The 22155-nt window shown below is 39.9% G+C and overlaps 1 protein-coding gene across 9 annotated transcripts in view; it reads left to right on the top strand.

Moving 5' to 3' along the window:
- The window catches only part of LOC124551124 (longitudinals lacking protein, isoforms N/O/W/X/Y-like), a 284378-nt gene that overhangs the window by 116663 nt on the left and 145560 nt on the right, over positions 1-22155 (top strand). Inside the window, exon 3 of one of the 9 annotated variants that reach the window (XM_047126075.1) lies at positions 8987-9094. The exons of the other annotated variants lie outside the window; for them this stretch is intronic. The gene's annotated coding sequence lies outside the window, so the exon portion shown is untranslated. The remainder of the gene's footprint in view (positions 1-8986; positions 9095-22155) is intronic. 9 annotated transcript variants of the gene reach the window in all.

Raw genomic sequence — 22155 nt, forward strand, 5'->3', positions numbered from 1 at the left:
GGTGCATGGGACAGGTTTTGCATCGGGGGCGGTTACAAGGATAGGAGCCAGAGGGTAGGGAAGGTGGTTTGGGGATTTCATAGGGATGAACTAACAGGTTACGAAGGTTAGGTGGACGGCGGAAAGACACTCTTGGCGGAGTGGGGAGGATTTCATGAAGGATGGATCTCATTTCAGGGCAGGATTTGAGGAAGTCGTATCCCTGCTGGAGAGCCACATTCAGAGTCTGGTCCAGTCCCGGAAAGTATCCTGTCATAAGTGGGGCACTTTTGTGGTTCTTCTGTGGGGGATTCTGGGTTTGAGGGGACGAGGAAGTGGCTCTGGTTATTTGCTTCTGTACCAGGTCGGGAGGGTAGTTGCGGGATGCGAAAGCTGTTTTCAGGTTGTTGGTGTAATGATTCAGGGATTCCGGACTGGAGCAGATTCGTTTGCCACGAAGACCTAGGCTGTAGGGAAGGGACCGTTTGATGTGGAATGGGTGGCAGCTGTCATAATGGAGGTACTGTTGCTTGTTGGTGGGTTTGATGTGGACGGACGTGTGAAGTTGGCCATTGGACAGGTGGAGGTCAACGTCAAGGAAAGTGGCATGGGATTTGGAGTAGGACCAGGTGAAACTGATGGAACGAAAGGAGAGGAAATTCTGGAGTTCTTCTTCACTGTGAGTCCAAATCATGAAGATCGTGGAATGTTTCCTTCCATTATATATATATATATATATATATATATATATATATATATATATATATATATATATATATATATATATATATATATATATAAAAACTACAGAAATCCGTAATTATTGATACATGTTCAATAACCCGAAAGTTCCTAAATGCAATGTAACATATACCGTACAGTTAAAAGGAAGTCACGCTTGATCAAGGTCTGCGTCACTTTTATTTTTGACCAGACATAACGTCTGAGAAAAGAAAAAATAATAATAATAACAATAATAATAACACCCATCCACAATAGTAACGACACTGCTAGCCAACTGGAAAATGATTTAAATCCAAATAGAGGTGTTTTGCAGGATATGCTTCCTGCAACCACCCTAGAAGGAAAACAAAGACAGAGGATCAGATGGTCAGATGAAGTTAATTGACACCTCATGTTCTGTTATTACCAAGCAACAAACCTAGGAACCAACACAACTGGATACCGATCACAAGTATACACAACATTTATTACCAGATACCCAGAATTAAAATTTTTAACAGAACAACGACCAGCTGATCAGATCCGTGTAATAATAAAAAATAACAGGATACCCCAGTCAGAATTAGAAAACATCAAACAACAAGTACAACAGATACTGGAACAAAATAATGTGCAATCAGAAGAAGAAGAAGAAGATACAGTAATGGACTCAAACATCCCAGAGCAAACAAACAAAGAACAACATGCATCAATTAAACAATCAGAGGAAAACGAAATCTTAAGACAGCCACCAGAACAAGCACAAATAGAACACGAAGTGACACACATGTTAGATATAGAAGAAAAATTTCAGCTGACATATATAGAATGCAAAGACACAAATACAGACATTAGACCATTCTTGTATAGTCCGCCAAATAACCCACAAGTCAAAACAACAATAAAAACTATCAACACAATCGTACACAACAAAACAAATGAAAACACAACTATGGAAGAGTTAAAACTACTTGTTTATATAGGAGCACTGACTACACTAAATATACACACTAGGCAGAGATCAGAACCAACCAACACACAGAAGAAACCCACAAAACCAGCGTGGCAACACAGGCTACAGATCAGAATAGAAAAGCTGGGAAAAGACATCGGACAGCTAACACAATTTATAAGAAATGAAATGTCAGAAAAAAAAAGAAAAAGGTTAGGTAAAATCTCACAACAAGAAGCGATACAGCAATTAGATGAAAAGAAGCAGAAATTACAAGCATTGGCCAAACAACTTAGAAGATACAAAAAAAAGTGAAAATAGAAGGAAACAAAACCAAACATTCAACACAAACCAAAAGAGATTTTACCAGACAATAGATAACACACACATTAAAATAGACAATCCACCAAACATAACAGAAACGGAACACTTCTGGAGCAACATACGGTCAAACCCGGTACAACATAACAGGCATGCACGGTGGATACAAGCAGAAACAGACACATACAAGATGATACCACAAATGCCTGAAGTGATAATTTTGCAACATGAAGTCACCCGAGCAATTAATTCTATGCACAATTGGAAACCCCTGGAAAAGATAAAATAGCAAATTTCTGGCTAAAGTAGTTCACCTCAACGCATTCACATCTAACTAAATTATTTAACAGTTACTTTGAAGACCCATACACAGTCCCTGATACACAAGGAATGACTTATCTGAAACCTAAAGATAAAGCAGACACAGCAAACCCAGCTAAATATCACCCCATAACATGCCTACCAACAATGTACAAAATATTAACTTCAGCCATTGCACAGAAATTAATGACACATACAACACAGAACAAAATTATAAATGAAGAACAAAAAGGCTGCTGCAAAGGAGCACGAGGATGTGAAGAGCAACTGATAATAGATGCAGAGGTGACATATCAAGCTAAAACTAAACAAAGGTCGCTACACTACGCATACATTGATTACCAAAAAGCTTTTGATAATGTACCCCACTCATGGTTACTACAAATATTGGAAATATACAAAGTAGATCCTAAATTGATACACTTCCTAAACATAGTAATGAAATTTGGAAAACCACACTTAATATGCAAACAAATTCAAATAATATCACATCACAGCCAATTCAGATTAAGCTTGGAATATACCAAGGAGACTCATTAAGTTGTTTCTGGTTCTGCCTTGATCTGAACCCACTATCCAACATGCTAATTAATACAAATTATGGATATAATATTACTGGAACATACCAACACAAAATCACACATTTGCTATACATGGATGATCTAAAACTACTGGCAGCAACAAATCAACAACTCAACTAATCACTAAAGATAACAGAAGTATTCAGCAATGATATAAATATGGCTTTTGGAACAGACAAATGTAAGAAAAAAGCATAGTCAAGGGAAAACACACTAAACAAGATGATTACATATTGGATAACCACAGTGACTGCATAGAAGCGATGGAAAAAACAGACGCCTATAAATATCTAGGATACAGACAAAAAATAGGAATAGATAATACAAATATTAAAGAAGAACTAAAAGAAAAATATAGGCAAAGACTAACAAAAATACTGAAAACAGAATTGACAGCAAGAAAGAAGACAAAAGTTATAAATACTTATGCTATACCAATATTGACTTACTCATTTGGAATAGTGAAATGGAGTAACACAGACCTAGAAGCACTCAATACACTTACACGATCACAATGCCACAAATATTGAATACATCACACACATTCAGCAACAGAAAGATTCACATTAAGCAGAAAGGAAGGAGGAAGGGGATTTATCGACATAAAAAACCTATATTATGTACAGGTAGACAATTTAAGAAAATTCTTCATAGAACGAGCAGAAACTAGCAAAATACACAAAGCAATCACTCATACAAATACATCGGCAACACCACTGAAATTTCATAACCACTTCTACAAGCCTTTAGATCACATAACATCAACAGATACGAAGAAAGTAAATTGGAAAAGAAAACACTACATGGCAAGCACCCGTATCATCTAACACAGCCACACATTGATCAAGACGCAACCAACACATGGCTAAGAAAAGGCAATATATATACAATGAGACGGAAGGATTCATGATTGCAATACAGGATCAAACAATAAACACCAGATATTACAGCAAGCGTATTATTAAATATCCCAATACCACAACAGGTAAATGCAGACTTTGCAAACAACAAATAGAAACAGTAGATCACATCACAAGCGGATGTACAATACTAGCAAATACAGAATACCCCAGAAGACATGACAATGTAGCCAAAATAATACATCAACTACTTGCCATACAATATAAACTAATAAAACAACATGTTCCCACATACAAGTATGCACCACAAAATGTACTGGAGAACGATGAATACAAATTATACTGGAACAGAACCATTATAACAGATAAAACAACACCACATAACAAACCTGACAGCATACTCACCAATAAAAAGAAGAAATTAACACAGCTAATCGAAATATCCATACCCAATACAACAAATATACAAAAGAAAACAGGAGAAAAAATTGAAAATTACACCCAACTGACTGAGGAAGTCAAGGACATGTGGCATCAGGATATAGTTGACATTATACCAATTATACTATCTACTACAGGAGTCATACCACACAATATCCACCAGTACATCAATGCAATAGATCTACATCCAAACTTATATATACAACTACAGAAATCTGTAATTATTGACACTTGTTCAATTACCCGAAAGTTCCTAAATGCAATGTAACATATACCGTACAGTTAAAAGGAAGTCACGCTTGATCAAGGTCCGCTTCACTTTCTATTTTTAACCAGACATAACGTCTGAGAAAGGAAAGGAATAATAATAATGCCAGTGAGATTGCAGATATGTAATCTGTGCCAGACTGGAGAAGAGACTTGGCCTCATTTGAAAGTAAAATTGTTAATGACGACGACGACGATTTCATTTAGGCTGCTGCTGATATTGCCCTGCCAGTTGTGTAAACCAGTTTTCATAAATATTGTACAAAATTCCTGGTAGGCTAAAATGTGTGTGCCAGACCAAGACTCAAACTCCAGACCTTTGCCTTTCTGTGCAAATGCTCTACCAGCTGAGTTACCCAAGCACAATTCACGACCTGCCCTCACAGCTTCAATTCCACCAGTACAGCTGTGAGGATGGGTCATGAGTCGTGCTTGCATAGCTCAGTTTGTAGAGCACTTGACCAGAAAGGCAAAGGTTCCGAATTTGAGTCTCGGTCTGGCACACAGTTTTAATCTGCCAGGAAGTTTCATATCAGTGCACACTGCACTGCAGCAAGTTCTTTTATTTTTCTGAGAAACGGCTCCCTTTTTTTTCGTAATCTATTCTCATACATATCACATTTACTGTGTCGATTAAGAGTTGAGTGATTCTCTCTAGAGGTTGCAGGGGACTGATAGGTTGAAATTTTTTGTGTCGCACGGAGAGAGATGCTTCAGTGACTCAGGTGATAACAGTTCTCTGTGATAAGCAAAGGCCAAGGATTGAGTCTCCCATCTCACAGTTTTAACTTGACAAAAGGCATCATCCTTCCAAAGACAATGTGAGAATGAATACCAAAACAATAGTTTAATTGCAAGAATAGTGGAAGTGAAGTAATATGTTACAGAAGGAAGGCTAATGTGTTGAAAGCAGAAATAGATTTAATTGCTCGATTTTCTACTTTTTATCCAATGACAAAAAGACATTTATACATATTACCCATTGTGAATTGCAACAAATGGGAATTTACACCATGCCCTTCCAAACAAACTGTTTGGGTTTCTTGGGATGTGTTGAAAAAATGTAAGATAGCATTATTTTTTTTTTTTTTATGGAGATCACAGTTAATTTATAATATTCAGACTCCATCCACTCACCTGTTACACCAGTCCCTGACAATTCCGATATTCTGAGCAGCTAACAAGGAAGAAGAGAGCTGGCAGTTATGATATTTCTTAAGACACTCAAGAAATTGTGTTACCTTTGAAATAGTGTATATCAGACCTAATGAACTTTTTCCAAGCTTTCTTCCAGTGTTAGATTTTGTTACACCAATAACTTTACATCTCAACCCCAGTTCCTTGAGAAGGCATGTTGAGTTGTGCATTCTGGGAAATGGCAAATACACTCATGCTCATAAATTAAGGATAATTGCAGAATGTGGTGCCACACAATGTAGCACTACACAAAACTGGCACTAATAGCATAGTCACATAGGGAACACCCATGACACAGCTCTGTAAGTCTGCAGTACCGGTGATAAGTTGAGAAAACCGTCCCAAAAACACATGTGGTACAAAACGCCACCGTTTCCTGCGCATGTACCCCGACGTCAATATGGGACATGATCACCATGCATACTTACACAGGCCGCACAATGGGTTGGCATACTCTGTATCAGATGGGCGAGCGGCTGCTGGGGTATAGCCTCCCATTCTTGCACCAGTGCCTGTAGGGGCTCCTGAAGTGTCCTAGGGGTTTGAAGACGTGCAGCGATACGTTTGCAGAGAGCATCCCCGATGTGCTCGATGGGACTTAGGACTGGAGAACAGGCAGCCCTCTCCATTCACCTGATATCTTCTGTTTTAAGTTACTCCTCCACGACGGCAGCTCGGTGGGGCTGTGCGTTATCATCCATCAGGAGGAAGGTAGGACCCACTGCACCTCTGAAAACGTGGACATACTGGTACAAAATGATGCCTTGATACAGCTGACCTGTTATAGTTCCTCTGTCAAAGACATGCAGGAGTCTACGTGCACCAATCATAATCCCACCCCACACTGTCAAACCACGACCTCCATACAGGTCCCTTTCAAGGACATTAAGGGGTTGGTATGTGGTTCGTGGTTCACGCCAGATGAAAACCCGGCGAGAATCACTGTTCAGACTATACCTGGACTCGTCCGTGAACATAACCTGGGACCACTGTTCCAATGACCATGTACTGTGTTCTTGACACCAGGCTTAACGGGGTCTCCTGTGACTTGGGGTCAGTGGAATGCATATTGCTGTTCTCCGTACGAATAAACCATGTCTGTTCAGTCGCCTGTAGACTGTGTGTCTGGAGACAACTGTTCCAGTGGCTGCGGTGCGGTGAGGTCCTGAGCAAGGTTACCTGCAGTACTCCGTGGCCGTCTGCGGGTGCTGATGGTGAGATATCGGTCTTCTTGTGGTGTTGTACACTGTGGACATCCCATACTGTAGCGCCTGGACACGTTTCCTGTCTGCTGGAATCGTTGCAATAATCTTGAGATCACACTTTGTGGCACACGGAGGGCCTGTGCTACGACCTGCTGTGTTTGACCAGCCTCCAGTCGTCCTAGTATTCTACCCGCAAAATGTCATCAATATCTGTTCTTTGAGCCATTTTCAATAAAGAGTCTGAAAACGTCTGCTCACTTACTCACTGCACCATACTCTGATATGCACCAACACACCTCTGCGTATGTGGACTGCTGCCAGCACCACCGTGCGACGACCGCGGGTCAAATGCACCGCATGGTCATACCCCGAGGTGATTTAAACCCGCAAACCGCACACCAGAGCGTTGTTTCACCATGTATCAGCATTATCCTTAAATTATGAGCATGAGTGTAGTTTGAACACTTCACTTAAATGAACAGTCTCCCACCGAAACATCTATCTGAATGCAGCTAGCTACATACAGCATGGTGAATCTTCCTATAAAGCTTTGAACATTTCTAGATCCCTAACAAAAATTGATAGAAATCTTGTTTAAATTGACTTGCACTCAGTTGTAGAACAGAAAACCAGTATTTTGTTCACAAAATTGTAACTTGCTGCTGTAACTCTCTGGTAAATAACTAAATAAACTGTGTTTGCAAGTCCACTTCATAGTAACCTTTGTTAAGTCTACGTATCAAAATAAATGTTCCTTTCACTCATTACTTTGTTGTTATAGGGAGAAACAGGTTATCTGAAACACCCTGAATCTAAATTACCTGGCAGATAGTGTTGGAAGTTCCATGAACCTGTTTGTGCATGTTGAAAAAGATAGGAAATTTTAGCTTATATCCTCAGAGAATCGGCACTTGGTACAGGGATTGACAGTTGCCCACATCATTATAAGAATAACATATTGCGCATAAATGTGTAGAAAAATCCACTATTTTGTGATTACACAATTACAAAACAGTCACTGAAAGTAGTCACATCTATTAAGTATTTGGTATTGCACATATGGAATCATTTAAAGTGGAAATATCACATAAAACTAATCTCAGGTAAGGCAGATGCTAGACTTGAGATAATTTGGAAGAATCCTTTGGAAGTACAGTCCACCTATGAAGGACGAAGCCCTCATTTGACCAATACTTGAATGTTGCCTGGCAGTCTGTGATGCAGGCCAGGTAGGATTGATTGACGAAATAGGGAAGATTAAAACAGCAGCACATTTCGTCATAGGTTGATTTAATCTGTGCACAGAAAGAAAGCAGGCTACCTGTGCAGGGGGGGCACAGCTTGAAAAATATGCCATTGTTGTCTAATGAGGCATCACACAGTGGCAGCCAGGTGGTGGTGCCAGCCGGTGCAGCTCTGCTCCTGCCGACGTGCCCAGATAAACGAGACACTCTTTGCCTGCTCTTGGCGCATCGGTTAGTGATGCTCAGTGCTGATGGAATTGAGGTGCACACCCTGCATTCTTCTTCAAATGATTTTACAGAAAATAAATAGTAAAACGATTAGATTTCCACATTACATGTAGCTTTATGTGTCAGCTTCATGATGAAGTGCCCAAATTTCCATAATGGACATACTTATTGTGATATTTTAATTTAAGTAAGACATTGCACGAAAGACAAAAAAATGAGTCTCTTTGGTTTTGTGTTTGGTGCATATTATACCACACGTTCCTATAAATGAAAATGTGATAAGATATTGAATTTTTATTTAGACTTGGAAGGAAGTATCTTACCTCTCCAACCTTGAGAAAATGGAATGTGTGTAACCTGTATACTTCTGAGTGCTTGCGTGAGAGAATGAAATATTCATAACATACCTCGTATCTCATAAACCTTTTGAGATATCGGTTTGAGATTTTGGCAAGTAATAGCACATAAAGAGAACAGTATTTTGCTACATGGTTAACATACAGGACTTTATTATCTTCGCTGATATAGTGGAAGATAAAGTTTTATTTTATTTTTTCAATCCAGTAGTGCAATTTTTAAGAATCTTTGCTTAATTTTTAAAGATTTTCGTTATTGGAAAAAAGAATTTGCTAGTACTATAACAAACATGAAATTTCTCATATTATAGCAAACTGACACAATGAGGCTTTCCATAAGATGTTGACAAACCTGGTCTCCTGTTGCTTGCATAATGAGACAATCTGTTTCAAGATTCTGTCGCAATACCTATTGCGAGGTAAGTTTGTGCAATTTTTACTGTTCTTCGCAAAAAAAAAAAAAAAAAAAAAAAAAAAGGCAAAATTAGACCTGTCAACAAGAGAAACGTATTCATTACTCATTATTAACGAAGCTTCTTCAAATAGAAAATGGTTAAGAAACCAGACAAAAATAAATCAATTGCCAGTTCTATTGAAAATTTGCCTGAATCCTGTAACCCGCCGTATTTTGAATAGTGAATGACTGGATTGGAAACTTAAGCAAAGGATTTTATCCCTCTTTTTCATGTGTGAAATATAAAAATAAATTGTGACAAATATTGTAGCATATTTCTGTTCTTATCACCATTCAGAATGGTGTGGTGAACTTCTTTTAATGTGTTAAAGATAGATTATACATATTTATAATATAGTTCAACCTTAATGAGTATTCTCAAATCGTTTATAAAGTAATGACTGTCATGTTTTTGTAAAATTGTTGTCTAAAGATACACAGGCACCAAATTTGTTATTTCAAATACAGCAATGCTGTATTTTTGCTGCAGACTAGAACTGACCTAATAAACCTCTTTCGTATGTCTGAAGCTGTGAACACACTAGCAACCTGCAAAACCATGCAAACTACATGTCAAAGTCAATGTCACTGATGAATTTAAAAAAAATTTGCAGTAAGAAGAATCACTCCCTCACTCTACACAGGGATAGGAAGGCATAGATCGTATGGTATTTGCTTTACTTTTTCATGTCAAATATAACTGAGGAGTAGAAAGAAAATCCTTTGGTAAGTTTCACTCCCAGTTGTTCATTATTAAAGAGACACTGCATAACAAGATTCCCCTAAAATTGCAGCATAATTGGTGATTTATTTTCAACTGAGTTAAACTTACCTTTTTTTCCCCGAAAGTCGCTGCTGATGACGCTTTTCAGAAAGAGAGAAGGTTAACAGGTCAGGCCAAAAGAAATCGTTCCTTTTGTTGCTGTTTCAGAGCAATCTTGTAACCTTGTTTCATTTTAATAAGGAACATGTGAGTGATACTGAAACTTGGCATACGGTTTTCTTTCTGCATCTTAAACCTCCTGAAACTGTCATGTACTAAATGAGGAACTGAGAAAAAAATCAGGACAATCACTTATCAAGAAGTACGTCCTGGATATAGAAATAAACATGTTATTTCAACATTTATGACGTTGATGCTGTAAATACTCACAGCAAACCTCATTTCAGTGGCCCTTACAAATTAAATTGTCTCGTTACTTCATAAACCATTTCAGACTACTCATTGAGGTTAAAATAGATTATAAATATATATAATCCATCTTTAGCACAATAAAAAACAATTACAAAGGGTACCAGGAAAGTTTTGCAATACAATCCAACAGTATGTCACAGGAGGCTTATTGTTGCTATGTTTTGAGAATATGTAGCTGCTGTGCCAAGTTTTTGTGCACAGTCCTTCGCTAGCAGGGTTAGTTTGAAGTGCTTGCTGTGGATGGCATCATCATCGTGAAGTGAAATTAGAACAGTTTCGCTATGCAACATGTTGACCAGTGTTTTGAAGAAATGACACTTGCACTCAGTGATTTGTGTCCACATCGTACAACTATATTCAGGTGGTGCAGAGAATTCCAAAGAGGGAATTTCACTCTGGAGGACACTGAGAGGACTGGAAGGCCACGATCATCAGTTACGGAGGAAAACATTGATGCTATGAGGAAAACGCTAGACGAAGACAGGTGAGTGACATATAAGCAGATAGAGGATACCTTAGGGCTAATGCACCAGCAATTTGTTAGATTCTGGTCGATCATTTGCAAGTAAAGAAACTTTGTTGTCTCTGGGTGCCTCATAGACTGATGGAAGAGTGGGTGACACAATGTGTGACTTGGTGCTGGGAGTTGTTAAAGAAGTTTTCTAAGGGACAACCCAAGTGTGTGACATCATCATGACAGGTGACGAGACTTGGCTGTACTATTGTGACACGCAGACTAAGACTCAAAACAAAATTTGGACCTTTGAAGATGATGACACACCCGAAGACAGTCACAGCTAAATGTTCCCCTGACTAGTGCTTGCCCAATGTCATCCAATCTTTAAAGAACGCGCGACCGAAATCAAGAATGGACACTTGGTTCCTCCATCGGGACAATGCTCCAAGTCACTGCACCAAAGCATGCTCCAAATATTTACGGGGTACAGGACTGAAACTTCTTGAGCACCCTCCTTACATTTCAGACGTCACTTCTTGTGACTTTGCACTGTTCCCACATGTGAAAATGACGCTTAAAAAGATGCAGTTTTCAAGTGATGAGGACCTGCTGAAGGCTTGGAACAGCGAGTGTGCTCCTTACTCCCTACAGAAACTTGGGAGAACTGGTTTAGGGATTGGTTTCAAAGGATTGCGAGATGTATTCAATGTGGCAGAAATTACTTCAAAAAAGGTGAATAAATAAAGCTGTATTGCAAAACTGTCGTGGTACCCTTTGTATGGTGGAGAAGTTCATCACGTTGCTATGAATGGGGATAGGAACAGAAATATGGTACCTATTTGCTGCAAACTATTTTCGTATTTATCATATGGACCAAGCAAGGTGGTGCAGTGGTTAGCACACTGGACTCTTATTTGGGAGGACGACAATTCAAACCCGCTTCCGGACATCCAGATTTGGGTATTCCGTGATTTCCCTAAATTGCCGCAGGCAAATATCAGGATGTTCACTTTCAAAGGGCACGGCCAATTTGTTTCCCCGTCCTTCTCTAACCTGAGCTTGCACTCCATCTCTAATGACATAATTGTTGACAGGACATTCAACACTAATCTCCTCCTCCTACTTCTCACATGTTAAAGAGGATAAACATCCTTTGATAAGTTTCCATTCCAACCATTCATTATTAAAAATATGGAGGATTACAGGGTTCTGCCAAAGCTGGAACAGAATTGGCGATATATTTTTGTCTTAATTGTTAGTGATTTTTCATTTCAAAAAACTAATGAGTAGCGGCTACATTTCTCTTGTTGACAGGTTTAATATTGCTTTCTTGGCAAAACGTGTATAATTTGCACAAGCTCCCCTTATTATAGCTATTGCGACAGTACCTTGAAACACAGCATCTTATAGGTGACAAAAGTAGTCAATATCTCACGGAAAACCTCATTGTGTCAGTTTACTGTAACACAAAATAAGAAATTTCACATTTATTATCATTTTAGCAAATTGTCTTTTCAATAGCTATAAGTGACTTTTTAAAAATTAGCATTCTGGGTTGAAAAAATTTAAATAAATCTGTAGTTTCAGCTATATTGACGTATATTAGAAAGTTCCATATGTTAACTGTATGGCAAAATACTCTCTCATTGTGTGCTACCATTAAGAAAACCTCATTTTCATATCTCGGAATGGTTTTAGAGACACGAGGTATGTTATGAGTATTTCATTCTCATGGGCGTGTGTTCGGAAGTGTACGTGCTAGATAAATTTCATTTTCTCGACTTTAGAAACAGGCAGAGACTTCCTCTTAAGTCTAAAGGAAAATTTAATATCTTGGTTAAATTTCATTTGCAGGAACACAAAACTTTTCGAATTTCACGTAGTGTATTACTTAAAGGAGAATGACCATTAGCAAGGCATTGGGCGATTCACCGTGAAGCTGGCATGTAAAGCTATACCCAACATAAAAATAAAGTGTTTCTAACGAGTGGTTTCTGTAAAGTCGTGTGAGAAAGACTACAGAGTTAACGGAGCGTGCATGACAATGACACTGCTACACCTTGGCTAGCAGGCTAACCAGCAGTCTCTGTGTGTGTACCCGATGGCTCCTGTATGTACCATTTGGCCACGATAACTGGACGATTTCACTAGTGCTACCAGAAGCGGAGAAAATTGGCACTATTTGAAAGATATTCATTTATCTCCAAGCGCTGCCAACGTCAAGCTGCCTCTAGACTCAAAATATTACGAAAGGCGTTTGTCTACTAGGAAGTAACTTTTCTAACCAATTGCTGAGATCTGTGCATTAGAACAAAAATTTACGGAAGCTTACTTCTTGTTCTTCAAGTAATTGGGACAAGTTTATTTCAGGGACTTGCTGCAAGTTCTTCTTGCAAAGGTTCAGTAATTCTTAAAAACCAGAGCAGTCATCACTGTTGCATTATGAATAAAAATCGTGACAAAACACAAAAAGAAACAGAAAAATACGTTAGATGAGTACATGTTGATGTTACCTAGAAACACACCATTCAATTAACTAAAATCAGAGGACTCCAGTTAGATTAAAAACTGAAGATATCATATGCAAATTTTGAACGTCTCTTGTCTCATCAAATATTCGATAACAGGAAACAAAAATGTGGCACAGTATCTAACCAAAACACTGCCTTTTAATTACTCTTCGAGTTTTGCAAGCAGTATTTACAAATTTTATCACAAATGTAACCCATTTATGTATACAGTAACATTAAAAAATCAGCTAAAATTTAAAGATCTTTGTACTGCCATTCTGCTTTCCCTTCTTGTGAAACAAACTGGTTGGTAAACTCACTATGTACTTCCTTGACTGGCGGTGCCAATAGTGTTCAGGGGTTCCAACGGTGCATGTGTTTCAGCCCATCTGTCTTTTTGCCATTCTTCTTTTCAACACTGACATTTTTGCACCGGTACTGAATGCACAAAACTTCTGTAAGTCTGAGAAAAACTTCCATGGAATGATAAATTTGGAAAGTACTTAACAGCAAGATGCAAGAAACTAGAATGAATTTTCAGCCTGCAGTGGAGTGTGTGCCGATTTGATACTTCTCGACAAACTAAAACTGTATGCTGGATCAGTACTCAAACCTATGCACCCAGCCTGGCATACAGTTTTAATTTGTCAGGAAGTTTTGCTCAAGAAACTGTTTCCATTATTTTGCTAACTTCTTGAAGTCAACAAAACTTAGAGGACGTTGTCAGGGAGGGGGGGGGGGGGGGGGGGGGTGTTGCAGATATGGTGGTTCCTAGTATTCCACACAATTCTGTGATTGTATGGGTATGGCAGCATGCCACAGCAGGAACGTAGATAGAATGCGTAATGAATATGATTTCAGGATTACAGTGTTGGAGTGGTTGCGAGTGAGGTGAAAAGCTGCAACGATTCAATGACCAAGACTGGAATGTTATCTAAAATAAAGGAAAACAAACCGTACATGAAAGTGCGTGTCGTGGATGAAAACACTGATAGCTGTGGCCACAAAGTATCCATTTACAACTGTGATCCAAATCCAATAGAATTGGCACGAGCCAAAGTAAAACTCTATTTCGAGGAAAAAAAGGTCACTGGTGATGTGTTGAAAGAACATTTGTAGAATCTTGTTAATGCTACTTTCCTTCTAATTACTGCACAGGACTGGTAAGGCTTTTGCAGGAAAGTGCAATAACTGGGCAAGAGTATTGGACACGAGATGGAATAATGGAAATGGCCATCGTTGAAGTTACTGTCAGTGCCACACCCTCAGATGATGGTGATGATGATGATCTTGAATCAAGCAAAATAACAGCGATCTTTAGTGACCCTTATTCTGACAATTCTTTAAGGCACAATTAATTACACTCTGTAAAAATTACTTCTGTGCTGCGTTTAATAAATGCAGTGTGCAAACAGATTCCAAAAATTAGTTTTTGGCTTTTTATTCATAGTGTCGTAAGTTGTAATTCATCTACTTTCATTTTTCATTATTTTCAATAAGTAAATAATACATAAGTTGAAGGTAAACCTCTTGTGCATGAAATTATCAACAAATTAGGTGATTTTCAATTTGATGGAAGTACCACTTAAACAGGCAATATTTCCGTGAGTGTCGCCGCCCCCGACTTTGAGTTGAGCACAAAACGCGGGTAGTGGTGGCAGCACTGGTGCAAGCAGCTGATGCTGCCTTCAGCTGACGCTGCCTTCCCCTCACCTCTTCTTTCCCCTCCGCAGCCAAAATGTGGCGGGCTCTACCATTCCCAACAGCCACCACGCCAATCGTCAACTTATCTTGGACAAACAGTATGTCTACTTCCACATCAGTGTGAGGTGCACGGCAGAGGGTACGTCGCAATTCCACCAGTTATTAGTCTTTATTACCGATCCGTTCGTGTATGTACAGGAAGAATGATTGTTTGAATGCCTCTGTGTGTGCAGCAATTATTCTGATCTTATCTTCACGATCCCTATTTGAGCGATATGTAGGGGCTTATAGAATATCCCTAGAGTAATCATTTAAGGCCGGTTCTTGAAACTCTGTTAACCGACTTTCTCGGGATAGTTTACGTCTGTCTTGAAGAGTCGGCCAGTTTAGTTCCTTCAGTACATCTGTGACACTTTAAACAAACCTGTGACAGTTCGTACTGCCCTTCCATGTATACATTCGATATCCTATCTGGACAGCACGCTGAGTCGGCATGCAGAAAAAAACGAGGATTTCATTTTGAATATTCTATCGTATCCCCTTTCTGATAATAAAACAATTATTTGACAGGTTGTTCGCATAGAGGGGAACTGATGAGTATCCACAACAGCACTGATCCGCTTTTATCTGAGTCAGTTCCATCTGGATAGCTCTCATTCCTTCAGCTGTCTGTGTGGCAAATAGTTCAGATTAGTTTACAGTACATTGTGTGCATCTAGCAGTGTGTTTGTGTACACGATCATATTACCATATTACCTGGTAATGGGACAGAAGTAGAATATTGTAACTTAAAAACATGCTTTAACTGAAGCTCTTTATCATGAAGACTATTCTAGTTGGACAACAGTAACAAAAGATGGTGTAGCCCAATTTTCAGTGGTGTATACACTGCAGCAGTTCAAGCAAATAGGAGCCAGTGCAAGTGTTCCCCGACCTGGAAGACTTGAGTATCATCATACAGGAAAATCAGTTAATGTGTGTACAAAGTAAATGTTGGAGGACTCGTACTGCTCCTGAAATTTGCAAGGAAGTAAATAGTATCCGGGCAGCTCCAATCTGTCTCAATAGAGCGTGCTGTCTTTGTGAATGAGGTTTAAAGGGCTGCATAGTGACCAAAAAACCTTTATTAAGCAGACAGTAATAGGTGATACAACTGCAAATGAGCACAGCACCATAAAAGCTGGAGTGTGTGGCAATGATCCAAGGTGTTATCCACAGACAAATTGAAGTTAGAAGTATTTGGAAACCATCATCAAATGTTTGTTAATCGACTTCGTGGACAAAGTGTGAAGAGTAAGTCTGTGGCGCACCAACGTTGAAGCACAGTGAAGGGTCGGCCATGGTGTGGGGATGCTTTCTGGGCGATACAGTCAGTGATCTAGTGACAGTTAATGGAACAGCAAAGAAGGAAGGATATCGCAAGTAGTGATCAACAGTGCAGTTCAGTCTGTCAAGAGATTACTGGTCGTGGGTTCGTTCTGTAGCAACAATGATCCCAAACATGCTACTAAATTGTGCAGAGGATATGTCAGTAGAAAAGAGAAATAAGGCGAACTGAAGAATATGATTTGGTCAAGTCAGCCATCTGACTTAAATCTTGTTGAACTCTAATGGTATGAACTTGACAGGGAGGTCAGAAACTGAGGTCATCTAATGCTGCAGATCTGTAGAGTAATTTACGGATGTGTTGGACTGAAATATCTGTAAAAGCACTTCAAAATCTTATCTACAAAGTGTCAAGAGTTTGTACATCTGTTCTGAGGGCAAAGGGTGCTTGCTTTGAAGAGGCTAAAATCTTAATCGTATTGTACTTCATGATAGAGAATATTTATTTTGTTGGTCTATTAGTTTGTTCAGTGTGTTCATACGTTAAAATGGAGTATATAATTTTTATCACGGGTGATTGAAAACTTTTGACCGGCAGTGTAGGCATTGAATTTGCTTATGTTCATTATATAGAAAAAGGATTTTATCACTATTTTCGTCTGTAGAATGGTGCTCTTTCTTGTAAACGTAATGAGAAAAATGTTCTTTTACTAACAAAGATATAGATTTAACCAGTGCTTTTTTTTCTAAAAAAAAAAGTTTGAGGGTACTCTGAAATGGGATATAATGCAGCGAAACTCAGTTATAACTGAAGCATGGGACACCACCTGTCTGTTTTTTGCGATGGCGTCATCAACATGTCGAACTAAAAAAAAAAACAAAAAAAAAAACGATTTTGGACTCTTCAGTTGACCTTACAGCTCAAATGAAGCAAGCGATACCGAGAAACACACATACAAGAGAAAGTGGTATCGAACATTTCAGTTTACATCACCTCAAATGAAGCATGCGATTTGAGCGTTCGCATATCCGTTTAGTACTACCATCACCCATTATTAGCGGGCGAAGGCACTATGTGCTGGTCGAACTGGCTGCCAGCGATTCAGTTGTAGAGAACGATTGCCGCAGCTTCAAAATACTTGAAACAGTCAATGACATCGATTTTCCCACCAAAAACTGCACTGGTATCATTCGTATTGCAATTACCAACACAAAAAAATGAAATAAAAAATTTACGTCCGTGAAATAAATCTTTGGCACTCTTCCAAATTCTCAACATCGTAAAAAAATTACTTTGTTGATGAAAAATTTTAGGGGTACGCATCCCCCAGTGTTCCCCCAGAAAAACAGCACTGGATTTAACGCTCTCATTGTCATGTGCCTGTTGTAAAGTTCAGGAACTTATCATGAGTTCAAACATAATGAGGTGTCTTGAACAGAATATCACTTCCTTTCCGAGCAGGGCTTCAACAACACATCGATCACGGGAAATATGACGTGTGGTTTTCTCGTACGATGATCTGAAATCCAAGGACTGAGGAAATCAGGTGGATGCTGTACTTTGTGACTTCCAAAAAGCACTTGACTCAGTGCCACATGAACGTTCAAATTTTTATCAATAGCAATAAGATTATGGTGGTGACTGGATTGAGGCTATCTTTGTAGCAAGGACACAGCAAGTTTCCTTAGATGAAGGGTCAGTGGCTCAGGGACCTTGTTGTTCACATTGTATATTGATATTTATTTGTCCCAGAACTGCTGGCCCCACCCGAGGCCTTATGGTCTGGGTGCAATAAGCTACCGCTCTCATTCACCTGGAGGGGCCACTAACCAGCACTCGGTATATTAGAATATTGTTGAACCCAATCTTTGGCATTCTTGCAAAGGTGCTGTGTTGTTCCAACAGGATAATGCTTGCCCACACACTACCTGTAAAACTCAACGTGCATCAACTTCCCTGGCCAGCACGATCTTCAGCCTTGTCTCCAATCGAGCACGTGCAGGATATGTTGGGACAAGAAGCACGACTGGTCAACCAACAACTCATGCAGAACTAAGTGAACAGGTCGAGCAGATGTGGAATAACCTATCCCAGGACAGTACTTACCTTGTGTACGATCGACTGGATGTCAGAGTCAACTCCTGCATTGATGCCTATGAAGGCTACACCATGTACTGATATGGGTGTTTCAGCATGGGTCGATTTGATACCTGGTACCTCAGAACCGCATGTGCTATTGATTTGTAAATGTAATCATTTCATGTACTCCATATTCACTGTTAAACAATAAGTAACTCTGCACTTAAATGCATAATATATATATATATATATATATATATATATATATATATATATATATATATATATATATATATAAAAAAAATCAAAGATGCTGTGACTTACCAAACAAGAAAGTGCTGGTAAATAGACACAGTAAAAAACACGCACAAATTTCAGGCTTTCTCAACCCAAGGTTGCTTCATCAGGAAAGAGGGAAGGAAAGACGAAAGGATGTGGGTTTTAAGGGAGAGGGTAAGGAGTCATTCCAATCCCGGGAGCAGAAAGACATACCTCAGGGGGAAAAAAAGGACAGGTATACACTCAGCGCGCGTGCCACACACACACACACACACACACACACACACACACACACACATCCATCCGCGCATATACAGACACAGGCAGACATATGTAAAGGCAAAGAGGTTGGGCAGAGATGTCAGTCGAGGCGGAAGTACAGAGGCAAAGATGTTGTTGAATGACAGGTGAGGTACGAGCGGCGGCAACTTGAAATTAGCAAATGTTGAGGCCTGGTGGGTAATGGGGAGAGAGAATATATTGAAGGGCAAGTTCCCATCTCCGGGGTTATGACAGGTTGGTGTTAGTGGGAAGTATCCAGATAACCCGGACGGTGTAACACTGTGCCAAGATGTGCTGGCCGTGCACCAAGGCATGTTTAGCCACAGGGTGATCCTCATTACTAACAAACACTGTCTTCCTGTGTCCATTCATGTGAATGGACAGTTTGTTGCTTGTCATTCCCACATAGAATGCGTCACAGTGTAGGCAGGTCAGTTGGTAAATCACGTGGGTGCTTTCACACGTGGCTCTGCCTTTGATCGTGTACACCTTCCGGGTTACAGGACTGGAGTAGGTGGTGGTGGGAGGGTGCATTGGACAGGTTTTACACCGGGGGGCGGTTACAAGGGTAGGAACCAGAGGGTAGGCAAGGTGGTTTGGGGATATTATAGGGATGAACCAAGAGGTTACGAAGGTTAGGTGGACAGCGGAAAGACCCTCTTGGTGGAGTGGGGAGGATTTCGTGAAGGATGGATCTCTCGTGCCTTGGTGCACGGCCAGAACATCTTGGCACAGTGTTACACCGTCCAGGTTATCTGGATACTTCCCACTGACACCAACCTATCAGAACTCCGTAGATGAAAAATTGCCCTTCAATATATTATCTCTTCCCGTTACCCACCAGGCCTCAACCTCCGCTAATTTCAAGCTGCTGCCCCTCGTACATCACTTGTCATTCAACAACATCTTTACCGAGCAAGGTGGCGCAGTGGTTAGACACTGGACTCGCATTCGGGAGGACGACGGTTCAATCCCGTGTCCGGCCATCCTGATTTAGGTTTTCCGTGATTTCCCTAAATCATTCCAGGCAAATGCCGGGATGTTTCCTCTGAAAGGGCACTGCCGACTTCCTTCCCTAATCCGATGAGACCGATGACCACGCTGTCTGGTCTCCTTCCCCAAACAACCAACCAACCAATCAACAACATCTTTGCCTCTGTACTTCCGCCTCGACTGACGTCTCTGCCCAACCTCTATGCCTTTACATATGTCTGCCTGTGTCTGTATATATATGTGTGTGTGTGCGCGAGTGTATACCTGTCCTTTTTCTCCCCTAAGGTAAGTCTTTCTGCTCCCGGGATTGGAATGACTCCTTACCCTCTCCCTTAAAACCCACATCCTTTCGTCTTTCCCTCTCCTTCCCTCTTTCCTGATGAAGCAACCCTGGGTTGCGAAAGCTGAAATTTGTGTGTGTGTCTGAGTGTTTTTTATTGTGTCTATCTACCAGCGCTTTCTCATTTGGTAAGTCACAGCATCTTTGTTTTTATATATATTTTTCCCACGTGGAATGTTTCTTTCTATATTTCAGTGAAAACAACCAAAAGTGAACTTAAATTGCAGTAAAAATTAATAAGTGTAGTTTGTGAACCCCACACTGCAGTACCTGTATATGAGCGTCTCTAATACAATATTACCAAAATTACTTTCTGCCACATGTGTTATTTCAGCTGGCAGTATCCAAATACTTGACAGAAACTTCCTTCGAAAAGCAATGCAGATTCACTTACCGCACCTAACACACGATTTCGAGACTGATTTTTCCCGTGATCTACCATGCTTGTAACATTGTCCTTCACGTTTGGGCTTTGTAAGTTCCCATGCAAGACTAGTTGGGGAAATAGTTCTCTCTTCAGTGCTTCATCTTCATTTTTATTGAATTTATAAAAGCAAAATGCATTTATTGCTGCTTAGTTTAGCAGATTGTAGAGCATTACCACATGTCAGCACCTTGTATTTTGGACCCCATTGTTTTTTTGAGGCAGCTGGTCAACAAAGTCCACTCCAACTTGTGTGGTGTTGCAAAATGTTATGATCTCTAACGTTTTCATATCCACTATATTGCTGCCGATAACATTGTTGAGGTGCATTGTAGAAATTACACAAGCAGTGTTGTTCTCTTTGGGACAGTATGAAGTAATGGTCATTTCCTTTTGAAAGGCAAAAATTAAAAATCTTCTGTCCTTTATTGGTCTCGCGGTAGCGTTCTCACTTCCTGAGCGCAGGGTTCCGGGTTTGATTCCCGGTGGGGTCAGGGATTTTCACCTGCTTCGAGATGACTGGGTGTTGTTGTGTCGTCTTCATCATCATCATTCATTCCCCATTACAGTCGGAAGAAGGCAGTGGCAAACCACCTCCAGTAGGACCTTGCCTAGTATGGCGGTGCGGGTTTCCCACATCGTCCCCTATGCTCTGTTATGGAGTTGGGATTTTATCATCATCATGTCCTTTGTTTATTTGGAAGAAACTCCAAAACACTTCACTCATGTTATTTCAGCAAAGTGTTTACACTTGGTGAAATATTGACGTTTAAAGTGGAGCTCGAAGCTATACACATTCACGTCTGTGAACAACCTGTATGGGTGACATCATCTCAAAAAGAAAATTGGGTGACATGTCACCCACGTGACCATTCAAGGGTTAATAAAATAACTTCTTGTTCACACTTTGTAGTCTGCATTGTCCATGGAGTCATAATACATTAATACTTACTTAATCGGTGCACATGTAGCTCATATTGTTGGTGCACTGAAGGTGCAGAAGTAAGTGTTACAGTACTTCAGTTATTTAAAGAGAGCTGGTAATGAAAAGAATCTGAAAAAAAAAAAAAAAAAAATCACATGACAGCTAGCTATTGAGAATCACAATGATAATCACCAGTCAGGTCCGCAGTATTCATATTAAAGAAATGTTAATAAATAAAAGTATGTCTCCACATCACTCTACCTCTTGTGTCATACCTGAGCTAACATTATCCTCCCAAAATGAAGAAGTGTGGCTTGGGAGCGAGTTCTGTGGCTCCCAGATCAGAAATGCTACAACCCTGCAGATCTCAAGGAGGGGAGAGGGAACAGTGATAGAGCGCAGCTATTGCATGTAGGGCAGGGAACATTGTGGACAGAAACATTCGCTGCACGTGAACCCCCTGACTGCGGATCTACAAAAAGTAGGTGTACTGAGCCTCTGACACTCAAAG

The sequence above is a fragment of the Schistocerca americana genome, chromosome 9, assembly GCF_021461395.2.
Source record: "Schistocerca americana isolate TAMUIC-IGC-003095 chromosome 9, iqSchAmer2.1, whole genome shotgun sequence".
Lineage (NCBI taxonomy): Eukaryota > Metazoa > Arthropoda > Insecta > Orthoptera > Acrididae > Schistocerca > Schistocerca americana.